We start from the raw sequence: 15,704 nt of genomic DNA on the forward strand, positions 1-15,704 counted from the left end.
TAAATGAGAGGGAATAAAAGAACTTTCCCAAACTTTCATTTTTCATCTCCATGAAGTCAAATTCTTTTCACCACAAAACCCTGGAGAGAAGATGACATGACTTCTTCCATTTAAATAAATGAAAAGGGTTTAGAAAAGATTTGAATTTTATTTCGAAAATATTTTCCAACTCGAAGTCCGACGCCGCCGCCGGACGCGCTAACCGTCGCCACTGGTTTTCGACGGAAAAACCGTCCCGAACCGGTAATTGAACCGATTAGATTTCGTCGGTTTTTCTTTACGTTTTTCTAAAAACCCTAGATCTGGTTTTTTGGTTTTATTATACAACGAACGTCCGCTATTTAGATCAGGAAAATGAACATTCGCTTTTTAGTCTTTTCTTTTTCTGTTATTTTTGTTAGGGACCTATCTGCGATTAAAGTTTTTATAGATTAGTCCCTAATATTAAAACGATCACTACTTTTTACTCGTTTGTCCAAATCCAATGAAACCAACGCCTACTTCTTCGTTTTGATCCCCTCTATCCATATAAACAACTTAAACATATTTTTGAAAGTTTAAAATTTGAATTCAAACAGATTTGTATTTGAACTTCGTTTGATCATAACTCGAGTTTTATAACTCCGTTTGAGTTGATTCCTTTTGCTAATCGAAGATCTTGACCTAAACTTTCTGGTAAGATCAAATTCACTTAATTTTGGTACTGTTAGAAATTGTTTTATGTTGCAAGAGTTATTTGCTTGGTTTTTATGTTTTCCGAATTGTCTTCTCCGTTCTTCCCGATCTTTTGAGTGATTGCTTATGTGTGGTTACTATTGCTTGCTCACGATAGATTGAACGGAGTGTGATGAGTAGATCTACCATGAGTTATGAGTGCGACGAATCATCTTCATCAACAGTACAAGGCAAGTTCACACTTTGATCATATCCCTTCATTACCCAGTTTTTATGCATTAGTTTCAACCCTCAAACATTGCATGAGTAGGATGGATAACATGTGGGTATTGGGAAGTAGTTGATGAGGTAGGAACCTATTGTCCTGCATTCAAACCTTGGGAGTTACTTCTACGTTATGCTCATACTGCTCTGCTATGCTCGTAGACGTGGATTGGTTGAGTGAATTCATGACAGATGTGAGAGTTATCATTAATGGTTAACTTAGGGTGGCTACTTTAACACACATCTGGGTGGATTGGTTGGGGCACCCTGGGATATACCAGTGGCTTGCCCGGACACCTGGGGATATACCAGTGTTGTCCTAGGAGATCCCGGGGTACCCGTGTGATCATCCTATGGTTCGCCACCCAAGCTCGAAGGGATCTTAAGATTATTCATGCTAGAAACTTCCGTGTGCAGCCACAAGCTATTATGGGCTCTAGCATAGTTGAGTATGTTGCATGACCTCTTTCAGTTGTGGGCTAGAAGATGTAGGGGAAAGTAGGTGTAACTGTCCACCCAGAGTAAAGAGTTAATGTTTATGAAAAACTGTGTCTCGGTCATCCGTTTCTCAAACACCATGTAGTGCGAGAAATTCAACGGAGGAGATTGAGTCTTGTGGGGAAAAGTGCGCAAACCTCTACAGAGTGTACAAACTAATCATGGTTAGCCGTGTCCCCAGTTATGGACATCTTGAGTATCTGGTTCTTAAATTATTGATGTGATCTCAACACTCTATTTAATTAATTTGATTGGGTTAATGATTATTATTTTGGGATTGAGATGGGGTTACCATTCTCAATATTTTCAACAAACTTTGTAGTTAAATAAAATGTATTCCTTTGCAGTGGCTTTATGCAAAAATAAACTTAGAGCTTTCCACCAGCCATATAAGCATGTAGTGATCGTTATTATTCATCATTATCCTATGGTGTGAATTTGCCAGTACATTCAATGTATTGACCCTTTGTGGCTGCAACATATCATGTTGCAGGAATCTTACGACGAGTAAGTGATACGTTAGGGTTACGATTTCTACACTCAACTTTGCCGTTGGTGTTGATGGGAATCTACAACCTTGTTGTTACTTACGCTAGTTGGATTGAGGTAATAGTATTTACGTTATTTTATACATGTGATTTACCTCTGTTATTAATCCTCGAGTACTGTGTGTGTCAGCATACCGATCCAGGGATGACACTTAAGCACAGATACTTGACCGTCTGAGGTCGGGTCACTACATGGATTGTACATGCTACTTGTGGAATGCGTTGGGATTTCCCTGAAGAGGAAGGGTGAAGTAATATAGTAGCAAAAGGTATTTTCCTGAGTAAAGAACAAAGGTTTATCAAACCAATAGGAGATTCACACAAACGACGTTTAGCAGAACCGATAACCCACAAGTATAGGGGATCGATTGTAGCCTTTTTCGATAAGTAAGAGTGTCGAATCTAACGAGGAGCTAAAGGTAGAATTAATATCCTCTCAAGTTCTATCGACCACCAATACAACTCTACGCACACCACATTTGCTTTACCTAGAAACAAGTAATAAAACTTGAAGTACTTTGTAGGTGTAGTGGGATAGGTTTGCAAGATAATAAAGAACATGAAAATAGAGGCTAGGTACTATTTTACGAAAAGAACAACTAGGTTAGTATAACGAGTGTGGAAAAGTGGTGGTGGGATTTGCGGAATTGTCCCTAAGCAATTGGCTAAGTTACTAGATCGACAACATGTTTTTATGTGGAGAGGCCACTGCTAGCATGGCATCCCTTACTTGGAATTCTATGCACTTATGATTGGAACTATTAGTAAGCATCCGCAACTACCAAAGTTCATTAAAGTAAAACTGAACCATAGCATTAAGATATATTGGTCCCCCTTCAATCCCGTATGAATCAATTTCTATGGTAGGAAGAAGTTTCCGTCACTCTTGCCCTCTGATGACCCACAAGTATAGGGGATCAATCATAGTCCTTTCGATAAGTAAGAGATTCAAAACCAATGAGGAGTAGAAGGAAATGACAAGCAGTTCTCGGCAAGGTATTCTCTGCAAGTGTCGTAAGTAACAGTGATTGATAGTTTTGTAGCAAGATAATTCGTAACAAGTAACAACTAACAATAGTAGCAAGGGTGCAGCAGGGTGGCCCAATCCTTTTTATAGCAAAGGATAAGCCTGGAAGTTCTCTTATATAAAGCAAAGTGCTCTTGAGGACACATGGGAATTGTCGTCTAGTTACGTTCATCATGTTTAGTTGATTCACATTCGCTACTTTGATAATTTGACATGTGGGTGGACCAATGCTTGGCTGTTGTTCTTACTTGAACAAGCAACCTGCTTATGATTACCCCCTCTCGCAAGCATCCGCGACTACGAAAGAAGAATTAAGATAAATCTAACCATAGCATGAAACATATGGATCCGAATCAGCCCCTTATGGACTAACACATGCATAAACTAGGGTTTAAGCTTCCGTCACCCTAGCAACCCATAATCTACTTATTACTCCACAATACCTTGCTTTAGGCCGAAATATGGGGAAGTTTCATGTATTTGATGTTCACATGACACCACTAAAGGAAGCAACAACATACATATCGTCAAAATATCGAACGAATGCCAACTTCACATGATTACTTATAACAAGACTTCTCCCATGTCCTCAAGAACAAAAGTAACTACTCACAAATCATATTCATGTTCAAGATCAGAGGGGTATTGAATATCACTAAGGATCTGAACATATAATCTTCCACCAAATAACCAACTAGCATCAACTACAAGATGTAATCAACACTACTAGCAACCCACAGGTACCGATCTGAGGTTTTGGGACAAAGATTGAATACAATAGATGAACTAGGGTTTGAGATGAGATGGTACCAATGAAATGTCGATAAATATTGGTCCTCCCACGATCAGAAGATTGTTGGTGATGTCGATGGCTTTGATTTCCCCCTCCCGGAGGGAAGTATCCCCGGCGGAATCGCTTCGCCGGAGAGCAAAAGTGCTCCTGCCCAGGTTCCGCCTCAAGACGGCGGTGCTTCATACCGAAAGTCTTCCTCTCATTTTTATAGGTCAAAACCCCTCATATAACAGAGGATGGGCACCGGAGGCCACTTGTGGGACCCACAAGGCATCAGGGCGCTCCTGGGGGGTGGCCGCGCCTTGTGGGCAGCTGGTGGCCCCCCTCTGGTATTTCTTTGCTCCAGTATTTTCTATGTATTCAATAAAAAATCTTCGTGAAGTTTCAGGTCATTTGGAGTTCTCTAGAGTAGGTATCTCTGCTGTAGCTTTTTCAGGTCCAAAATTCCAGCTGCCGGTAATCTCCCTCTCCATGTAAATCTTGCAAATTAAGAGAGAAAAGGCATTAGAATTGCATCATAAAGTGGAATAATGACCAAAAACAATATAAATAACAATAGGAAATCATGATGCAAAATTGACGTATCAACTCCAACAAGCTTAGACCTCGCTTGTCCTCAAGCGAAAGCCGAACTCAATAATAATGACTGGTACGTCTCCAACATATCTATAATTTTTGATTGTTGCATGCTGTTATATTATCATTCTTGGATGTTTTACATTCATTTTATAGCAACTTTATATCATTTTTTGGGACTAACCTATTGACACGGTGCCCAGTGCTAGTTGCTGTTTTTTGCTTGTTTTTTACTTCGCAAAATATCAGTACCAAATGAAGTCCAAATGCCATGAAACTTTTTGGAGATTTTTTTCTGCCCAGAAGACATCTTGGGAGCTAAGGAAGCACCAGAGGGGAGGCCCGTGGGGCCCACCACCCACCTGGGCGCACCAGAGGCCCCTGGCGCGCCCTCATGGGTGGTGGGGCCCACGAAGTTCCTTTCAACCACCTCTTAGCTCTATAAATACCCAAATATTCCAGAAACCCTAGGGGAGTGGACGAAACACAATTACAGCCGCTGCAAGTTCTAGAACCATGATATCCAATCTAGAGCCCTTTTCCAGTACCTTGTCGGAGGGGAACACGATCACAGAGGGGTTCATCATCCTCATTGGTCCTCCTCCGATGATGCGTGAGTAGTTTATATCGTATCTACTTTTCCAAACTCTTTTGCCCTTGTTTTGGACTCTAATTTGCATGATTTGAATGGAACTAACCCGGACTGACGTTGTTTTCAGCAGAATTGCCATGGTGTTATTTTTGTGCAGAAATAAAAGTTCTCTGAAGACTTGAAACTTCACGGAGAATATTTTTGGAATTAATAAAAAATATTGGCAAAAGAATCAACCGAGGGGGACCCACCTGCTGTCCAAAAGGGTGGGGGCGTGCCCTACCCCCTTGGGCGCGCCCCCTAGCTTGTGGGTCCCACGAAGCTCCACCGACCTCAACTCCAACTCCATATATTCATGTTCGGGGAGAAAAAAACAGAGAGAAGGATTCATCGTGTTTTACGATGCGGAGCCGCCACCACCTCCCGTTCTTCCTTAGGAGGGCAGATCCGGGGTCCGTTTTGGGCTCCGGAGAGGGGAAATCATCACCACCATCATCATCAACCATCCTCCATCACCAATTTCATGATGCTCACCGCCATGCGTGAGTAATCCCATCGCAGGCTTGCTGGACGGTGATGGGTTGGATGAAATCTACCATGTAATCGAGTTAGTTTTGTTAGGGTTTGATCCCTAGTATCCACTATGTTCTAAGATTGATTTTGCTATGACTTTGCTATGCCTAATGCTTGTCACTAGGGCCCGAGTGCCATGATTTCAGATCTGAACCTATTATGTTTTCATGAATATATTTGTGTTCTTGATCCTATCTTGCAAGTTATAGTCACCTACTACGTGTTATGATCCGGCAACCCCGGAGTGACAATAGTTGGGACACTTCCCGGTGATGACCGTAGTTTGAGGAGTTCATGTATTCACTAGGTGCTAATGCTTTGGTCCGGTTCTCCATCAAAAGGAGGCCTTAATATCCCTTAGTTTCCATTAGGACCCCGCTGCCATGGGAGGGTAGGATAAAAGATGTCATGCAACTTCTTTTCCATAAGCACGTATGACTATATTCGGAATACATGCCTACATTATATTGATGAATTGGAGCTAGTTCTGTGTCACCCTAGGTTATAACTGTTGCATGATGAATGCCATCCGACATAATTATCCATCATTGATCAATTGCCCACGAGCTCGTTTCATATTGATATTTGCTTCGTTACTTTTCCGTTGCCACTATTACGATTGCTACAAAACTGCTACTGTTACTTTTGCCACCGTTACCGCTACTTCCATCGTTACCACTACTTCCATACTACTTTGCTACTAAATACTTTGCTGCAGATATTAAGTCATTAAGGTGTGGTTGAATTGACAACTCAGATGGTGATACTTGAGAGTTAGTGGCTGCTCAGAGTTAGTGCACGACTTTTGTCGTTTGAGAGCAACCCACCTCCGAAGCATTTGAGAGAGAGATCCTTGCGAGGACAAACCCCAAAACACCCAGAGCCAAAGATTGTTGGGCATCACTGAAGTCTTTCTGTCCGCATGATCTGAAGGCTTGTTACACTTGAGGACTGTGAATCCTCCAGTCGGTTAGGCGTCATGTTCTGAGCATCCAAGAGCCATTGTGGATTGCCAGTGAATGAAGTCTGTGAAGGTTTGGAAGTCTACCTTGAGGACTTACCAGAGTGATTGGGCGAGGACTAAGTGTTCTTAGCTCAAGGGGAATATGGTGAAGACGCGGTCTTCTAAGTTAAATCTCAGCCTCCCTAACCAGACGTACAGTTGTCACAGCAACTGGAACTGGTCTACCAAATCCTTATCCTCACCAAGCAACTGGTTCTATCCTTCTCATCTCTTTACTTTACAGTTTGTCTTCGTGAAGTCATTGCCTGCTTGCATGATCTGATTGTCTTCACTGTGTGAATACTGTTGTTGTCTGGCTTCATACTATCTTCCATCCTGATCCATACTACCTAGCTGTTGATAGTCTTCGTGCTTTCACTTCATTGCTTACTTGAATATTGCTTGTCTAGTGTAGTCTACCTTCTGCTGCATATCAATAGGTTCATTTCTACTGTTTGTCTTCAAATCCCCATTGTTTTGAAGACTTTCATAAAAATCGCATATTCCCCCCTCTAGTCAATAACTAGCACTTTCAATTGGTATCAGAGCAAGGTGCTCCCTTGTTCTGTGTGATTCGGTTTAACCACCTAGAGTTTTAGCTATGTCAACTGCAGGGATAATCAAGGTCTCCGCTGCGTGCCCTGTCTTCGATGGCACTGATTACCCCTACTGGAAGAATAAGATGCGTATGCATCTTCAAGCCATTGATGTCGACCTCTGGTATGTCGTCAAGAACGACGTTCCCAAGGTCGATGAAGCTGTCACCGCTGTTGATGTCAAGAGGTTCATTCAACTGGACTCGACTGCCAAGAACATCATCTGTGGTCATCTGACCAAAGGACAGTATGGTCGTGTGAGTGCTCTGGAAACTGCGAAGCTAGTCTAGGACTAGCTCTCCAAGGTCAACGAAGGCTCTCAACCCAGAGAGACTCAAGGATTGATGTTCTTCGCAACCTCTTCAACCGCTTCAAGAGAAACGACAATGAGACTGTCCAGCTCACGTTTGATCGCCTCACTGATATCACAAATGAGCTTCGCGCACTTGGCACCACTGAGATCACCAAGCACGAAATCATCAAGAAGCTTCTGAGATCACTTGAAAGCTCATTCGACACCCTGGCCCTGATGATTCAAGAACGTCCTGACTTCAAGACTCTCGATCCGTCTGACATACTTGCGAGGCTCAACACACATGAGTTCAAGTTATCTGAGATGAGAGATATCTATGGTCCCAACTATGGCCGAACTCGCGCTTTGAAGGCAAAGGTTGCTTCCTCATCTGAAGAAGAATCTGACTGCAGTTTTGGGGATCCTGAAGACATTGGAAAAGAGCTTGCTATGCCTGTGAAGAAGTTCCAGAAGTTCACTGCTACCTCTTGAGCACTGCGTTGGTTTTCCCTTGAAGAGGAAAGGGTGATGCAGTAAAGTAGCGTAAGTATTTCCCTTAGTTTTTTAGAACCAAGGTATCAATCCAGTAGGAGACCATGCTCAAGTCCCACGCACCTACACAAACAAATAAGAACCTCGCAACCAACGCGATAAATGGGTTGTCAATCCCTTCATGGTCACTTACGAGAGTGAGATCTGATAGATATGATAAGATAATATTTTTGGTATTTTTATGATAAAGATGCAAAGTAAAATAAACGGCAACAGAAATAGCTAAGTGTTGGAAGATTAATATGATAAAAGATAGACCCGGGGGCCATATGTTTCACTAGTGGCTTCTCTCAAGAGCATAAGTATTACGGTGGGTAAACGAATTACTGTCGAGCAATTGGTAGAATTGACAATAGTTATGAGAATATCTAGGTATGATCATGTATATAGGCATCACGTCCGTGACAAGTAGACCGAAACGATTCTGCATCTACTACTATTACTCCATACATCAACCGCTATCCAGCATGCATCTAGAGTATTAAGTTCATAAGAACAGAGTAATGCTTTAAGTAAGATGACATGATGTAGAGGGATAAACTCATGCAATATGATATAAACCCCATCTTTTTATCCTCGATGGCAACAATACAATACATGTCGTTTCCCCTACTATCACTGGGATCGAGCACCGTAAGATTGAACCCAATGCTAAGCACTTCTCCCATTGCAAGAAAGATCAATCTAGTAGGCCAAACCAAACTTATAATTCGAAGAGACTTGCAAAGATAACCAATCATACATAAAAGAATTCAGAGGAGATTCAAATATTGTTCATAGATAAACTTGATCATAAACCCACAATTCATCGGATCTCGACAAACACACCGCAAAAGAAGATTACATCGAATAGATATCAAAGAAGATCGAGGAGAACTTTGTATTGAGATCCAAAGAGAGAGAAGAAGCCATCTAGCTAATAACTATGGACCCAAAGGTCTGAGGTGAACTACTCACACATCATCGGAGAGGCTATGGTGTTGATGTAGAAGCCCTCCGTGATCAATGCCCCCTCCGGCGGAGCGCCGGAAAAGGCCCCAAGATGGGATCTCACGGGTACAGAAGGTTGCGGCGGTGGAAATAGGGTTTTTTGGCTCCATCTCTAATTGTTTGAGGGTATGTAGGTATATATAGGAGGAAGAAGTACGTCGGTGGAGCAACATGGAGCCCACGAGGGTGGAGGGCGCGCCCAGGGGGGTAGACGCGCCCCCTGCCTCGTACTCTCCTCGTTGATTGCTTTACGTAGACTCTAAGTCCTCTGGATCACGTTTGTTCTGAAAATCACATTCCCGAAGGTTTCATTCCGTTTGGACTCCATTTGATATTCCTTTTCTGCGAAACACTGAAATAGGCAAAAAATAGCAATTTGGGTTGGGCCTCCGGCTAATAGGTTAGTCCCAAAAATAATATAAAAGTGTATAAATAAGCCCGTTAAACACCCAAAACAGAATATAATATAGCATGGAACAATCAAAAATTATAGATACATTGGAGACGTATCAAGCATCCCCAAGCTTAATTCCTGCTCGTCCTCGAGTAGGTAAATGATAAAAACAGAATTTTTGATGTGGAATGCTACTTAGCATAATTTTCAATGTACTTCTCTTATTTGTGGTATGAATATTCAAATCCAAAAGATTCAAGATAAAAGTTTAATATTTACATAGAAATATTAATACTTCAAGCATACTAACTAAGCAATTATGTCTTCTCAAAATAACATGGCCAAAGAAAGTTATCCCTACAAAATCATATAGTCTGGCTATGCTCTATCTTCACCACACAAAGTATTTAATCATGCACAACCCCGATGACAAGCCAAGCAATTGTTTCATACTTTTGGTGTTCTCAAACTTTTCAATCTTCACGCAATACATGAGCGTGAGCCATGGATATAGCACTATATGTGGAATAGAATGGTGGTTGTGGAGAAGACAAAAAAGGAGTAGATAGTCTCACACCAACTAGGCATATCAACGGGCTATGGAGATGCCCATTAATAGATATCAATGTGAGTGAGTAGGGATTGCCATGCAACGGATGCACTAGAGCTATAAGTGTATGAAAGCTCATCAAAAGAAACTAAGTGGGTGTGCATCCAACTTGCTTGCTCATGAAGACCTAGGGCAATTTGAGGAAGCCCATCATTGGAATATACAAGCCAAGTTATAAAATGAAAAATTCTTCCCACTAGTATATGAAAGTGATATCATAGGAGACTCTCTATCATGAAGATCATGGTGCTACTTTGAAGCACAAGTGTGGAAAAGTGATAGTAGCATTGTCCCTTCTCTCTTTTCTCTCATTTTTTTCTTTTTTCCTTTGGGCCTTTTCTCCCTTTTTATGGCCTGTTTTTTTATTTAGTCCGGAGTCTCGTCCCGACTTGTGGGGGAATCATAGTCTCCATCATCCTTTCCTCACTTGGGACAATGCTCTAATAATGATGATCATCACACTTTTATTTACTTTACAACTCAAGAATTACAACTCAATACTTAGAACAAAATATGACCCTATGTGAATGCCTCCGGCGGTGTACCGGGATATGCAATGAATCAAGAGTGACATGTATGAAAGAATCATAAACGGTGGCTTTGCCACAAATACGATGTCAACTACATGATCACGCAAAGCAATTATGACAATGATGAAGCGTGTCATAGTAAACGAAACGGTGGTAAGTTGCATGGCAATATATCTCGGAATGGCTATGGAAATGCCATGATAGGTAGGTATGGTGGCTATTTTGAGGAAGGTATATGGTGGGTGTATGATACCGATGAAAAATGCGCGGTATTAGAGAGGCTAGCAATGGTGGAAGGATGAGAGTGCGTATAATCCATGGACTCAACATTAGTCATAAAGAACTCATATACTTGTTGCAAAAATCTACAAGTTATCAAAGCAAAGTATTACGCACATGCTCCTAGGGGGATAGATTGGTAGGAAAAGACCATCGCTCGTCCCCGACCGCCACTCATAAGGAAGACAATCAATAAATAAATCATGCTCCGACTTCATCACATAACGGTTCACCATACGTGCATGCTACAGGAATCACAAACTTTAACACAAGTATTTCTAAAATTCATAACCACTCAACTAGCATGACTCTAATATCACCATCTTCATATCTCAAAACAATTATCAAGTATCAAACTTCTCACAGTATTCAACACACTCATAAGAAAGTTTTTACTAATCTTGGATACCTATCATATTGGGATTAATTTTATGATTAAAGCAAATTACCATGCTGTTTTGTAGGACTCTCAAAATAATATAAGTGAAGCATGAGAGAACAAAAATTTCTATAAAACAAACCACCGCCGTGCTCTAAAAGATATAAGTGAAGCACTAGAGCAAAAACTATATAGCTCAAAAGATATAAGTGAAGCACATAGAGTATTCTAATAAATTCCGAATCATGTGTGTCTCTCTCAAAAGGTGTGTACAGCAAGGATGATTGTGGTAAACTAAAAATCAAAGACTCAAATCATACAAGACACTCCAAGCAAAACACATATCATGTGGTGAATAAAAATATAGCTCCGAGTAAAGTTACCGATGGACGAAGACGAAACAGGGGATGCCTTCCGGGGCATCCCCAAGCTCTGGCTTTTTGGTGTCCTTAGATTATCTTGGGGTGCCATGGGCATCCCCAAGCTTAGGCTCTTGCCACTCCTTGTTCCATAATCCATCAAATCTTTACCCAAAACTTGAAAACTTCACAACACAAAACTCAACAGAAAATCTCGCGAGCTCCGTTAGCGAAAGAAAACAAAACACCACTTCAAGGTACTGTATTGAACTCATTCTTTATTTATATTGGTGTTAAACTTACTGTATTCCAACTTTTCTATGGTTTATAAACTATTTTATTACCCATAGATTCATCAAAATAAGCAAACAACACACGAAAAACAGAATCTGTCAAAAATAGAACAGTCTGTAGTAATCTGTAACTAACGCAAACTTCTGAAACTCAAAAAATTCTACCAAAATAGGACGACCTGGAAAATTTGTTTATTGATCAGCTACAATTTGAATCAGTATTTTATCACGTTCTGATGATTTTTAACAATTGTGTTCGTGAACAGAAAGTTTCTGGAATTTTCGGCAAGATCAAATAACTATCATTCAAGAAGATCCTATAGGTTTGACTTGGCACAAACACTAATTAAAACATAAAAAATCTAACCAGAGGCTAGATCAAATATTTATTCCTAAACAGAAGCAAAAATAAAAAAACTAAAAATAAATTGGGTTGCCTCCCAACAAGCGCTATCGTTTAACGCCCTTAGCTAGGCATAAAAGCAAGGATAGATCTAAGTATTGCCATAATAATAAGATAGGTCACGAGAACTCATTTCATATTCTCTACGTTCAGCAGCAAGTTTTCTTTGAGGCAAGAAAAAGTAATCAAAAGGGCTAAATTTAATGGGACATAAGTCCCAAAGATCAATTTTGGGAGGTATAGGTTCCTCCTTCGGCCCTTCATATTGCACAACCAATTCATCATTATAAGCATTATTTTGACAGAACTTCATGAGCCTATACTCGAGAGAATATCCTAGCTCATTATTTCGAATAGCAAAATCATTATTAAGTTCGGAAATTCTATCAATTAGAACATTGGTAGGAACCTTTTTTCTAAGGTTTTCATTAAAAGCAACATAGTCTAAAGATTGAAAACGCATTATTTCCTCTTGATCAAAGAGGATTGCCTCTATGGGAGGGCGGCCAGCGTCCACCCTATAGTGCGCAAAAATTTCTTTGGCCTCTTTTATTATAAATCTGAATTCATGTGCCAAAAAGATAGTAGCGGCGCGCTTTACAGAAGAATGCTCAATATTAGAAAATTCTAGGAAAATCCTTTGTATGCAAGGATGCATGTGCATAAATTGCCTTTCAAGTTCAACTATAAGCATGGCGATAGCGTCCGCAAGACTACTAGTTCTATGAAGAATAGAACCACCCATAGAAGGTAAAGCACCGGCACAAGTAAAGAAATCTTGAATAACCCCTTTTCCAATAATATTACCACTACCGATTCGAAATTTTTTTGTATGTAAGATAGGGGGTTCTTCAGCAGGAGCATCCGAATTTTCCATGTTATTATTATTGTCCATATCGACAATAATTTCCCCAATTTCAGACATAACGGCAGAAAATGCGAGGGGCAAGAGAAAGAGGGAGGCGAACAGAAAAGAGAGGGCGAATAAAACGGCAAGGGTGAAGTGGGGAGAGGAAAACGAGAGGCAAATGGCAAATAATGTAATGCGAGGGATAAGAGTTTGTGATGGGTACTTGGTATGTCTTGACTTGTGCGTAGACTCCCCGACAACGGTGCAAGAAATGGCTCGTTGTCGGGAGTCAAATCTTGACTTGACTTGGCGCAAATCTCCCCGGCAACGGCGCCAGAAATCCTTCTTGCTACCTCTTGAGCACTGCGTTGGTTTTCCCTTGAAGAGGAAAGGGTGATGCAGTAAAGTAGCCTAAGTATTTCCCTTCGTTTTTGAGAACCAAGGTATCAATCCAGTAGGAGACCATGCTCAAGTCCCACGCACCTACACAAACAAATAAGAACCTCGCAACCAACGCGATAAAGGGGTTGTCAATCCCTTCACGGTCACTTACGAGAGTGAGATCTGATAGATATGATAGGATAATATTTTTGGTATTTTTATGATAAAGATGCAAAGTAAAATAAACGGCAATAGAAATAGCTAAGTGTTGGAAGATTAATATGATAAAAGATAGACCCCGGGGCATAGGTTTCACTAGTGGCTTCTCTCAAGAGCATAAGTATTACGGTGGGTAAACGAATTACTGTCGAGCAATTGATAGAATTGAGCATAGTTATGAGAATATCTAGGTATGATCATGTACATAGGCATCACGTCCGTGACAAGTAGACCGAAATGATTCTGCATCTACTACTATTACTCCACACATCGACCGCTATCCAGCATGCATCTAGAGTATTAAGTTCATAAGAACAGAGTAATGCTTTAAGTAAGATGACATGATGTAGAGGGATAAACTCATGCAATCACTACAAAAAAAATACACTTCCGTGATGATACGTGTTTGTCACAGTAGGTCGCGTTTTTTGTTATGCATGTACATCCATGACGATTTTATGACAGAATCAAGATAGTCATACCTGTGCTGTCGTAGAAGTGTGCCATGACATTACTAAAATTATCATCACGGAAGTGTCCACTTCCATGACGATAAATCGCGCGTCACAGAAGTGCTTTCGTCAAGGGTGACCGACACGTGGCATGCACCGTAACGGAACGCCGTTAAGCTATCGGGTCGGGTTTTGGATCCGATAACCCGTTAACAGCCCCGACCAATGGGAAATTTCCACGTGTAAAATTCTTATTGGCCGGACGAAACACGTGTCAGCTCGTCAGTGGGTCAGATAGGCGCCTATGATATGTCGACACGTGCCACGGCCCACCACTGGCCCATTTAGCTTACAAAGCCGGCCCGTTTGACTTGGTCAAAAGTTAACGGGCTGGCCCATGAAAAGCCTGTTAACGGTCTCTTCACGAATAGCCCATTTTACGGCCCGTTAACTCATGGCCCGTTAGGCCCTAAAGGAAATCGGCCCAACAACGTCATGTGGGCCGTCGAATATAACACCAACCCATTTCACTTTCGGCCCATGTATGGCCCACGACGTCTTTAGGCCCATGTGAGGCCTTCGTATCTTTCGGCCCTTTACAGGCCCACGGTGACTCTAGCCCATAATGAACAGTAATTTTCTTTATACCCGTTAACGGCCCGTGATTTACATGGGCCGTTTCCAGCCCGTGTTAGCTTTCGGCCTATTGACGGCCCATACGTTCTTGGGATCCTTTTCGGCCCTCAATTACTTCCGGCCCGTTACTGGCCTGTTCCCCTAATGGGCCAAATTCGGCCCATGGCAAGAGTCGGCCCGTTACTGGTCTGTTACCCTAATGGGCCAAATTTGGCCCATGGCAAGAGTCGGCCCGTTTCTGGCCTATTAACCCGTTGCGCCGTTTCCAGCCCGTCCTATATTCTGGCCCATTAACGACCCGTTATGCCTGTGACAGAATTAAGCCTTTGCTGTCCTACGGCATGTTAACGGCCTGTTACCGTGCTGGGCCGATACCAATTACGCCCGATTACGGCCCATGTAGACTCATTTATCCGACGGCCCGAGGCCCACCGATTACAGGCCCATTTATCGACGGCCCGTAGGAGACCCATGGATCCTACGGCCCGTATATGGCCCATGGTAGTTGCGGCCACTAGCAAACCAGGGAAAAAGAAGACTAGGAAATAAATAAGGCCGAAACTAACGCTAGGCTATTAAGGAGATTGCACAGATTACATCCACTCGGCATCAAAGATCGCCACCAGTGCAAATATAGGGAACACCCTACACTATACAAAAATGGCTTGCTGTTTTCTTCAGCCGGTGGCTGCACGTTAAGAATAAATTTTGTATCGCACCAAAACAAATTACAACTATATAACAAAAGGAAGGTTGGCATAAAACTTAACAGTCTAGCAGATAAATGCACCACCAGAAGTTCAGAAGCTCAGTTCATTTGACCTGACTGTTATGTTTTCATGTTGTATTGTCCGATGGTGCACCATAACCCTCGCCTTCATTTCCCCTAGGCTCCTGAACAACATAGCAAATGTCTAATAGTCTGGTTTCAAAACCATGC

This window comes from Triticum aestivum, chromosome 2D (assembly GCF_018294505.1).
Source record: "Triticum aestivum cultivar Chinese Spring chromosome 2D, IWGSC CS RefSeq v2.1, whole genome shotgun sequence".
Classification (NCBI taxonomy): Eukaryota; Viridiplantae; Streptophyta; class Magnoliopsida; order Poales; family Poaceae; genus Triticum; species Triticum aestivum.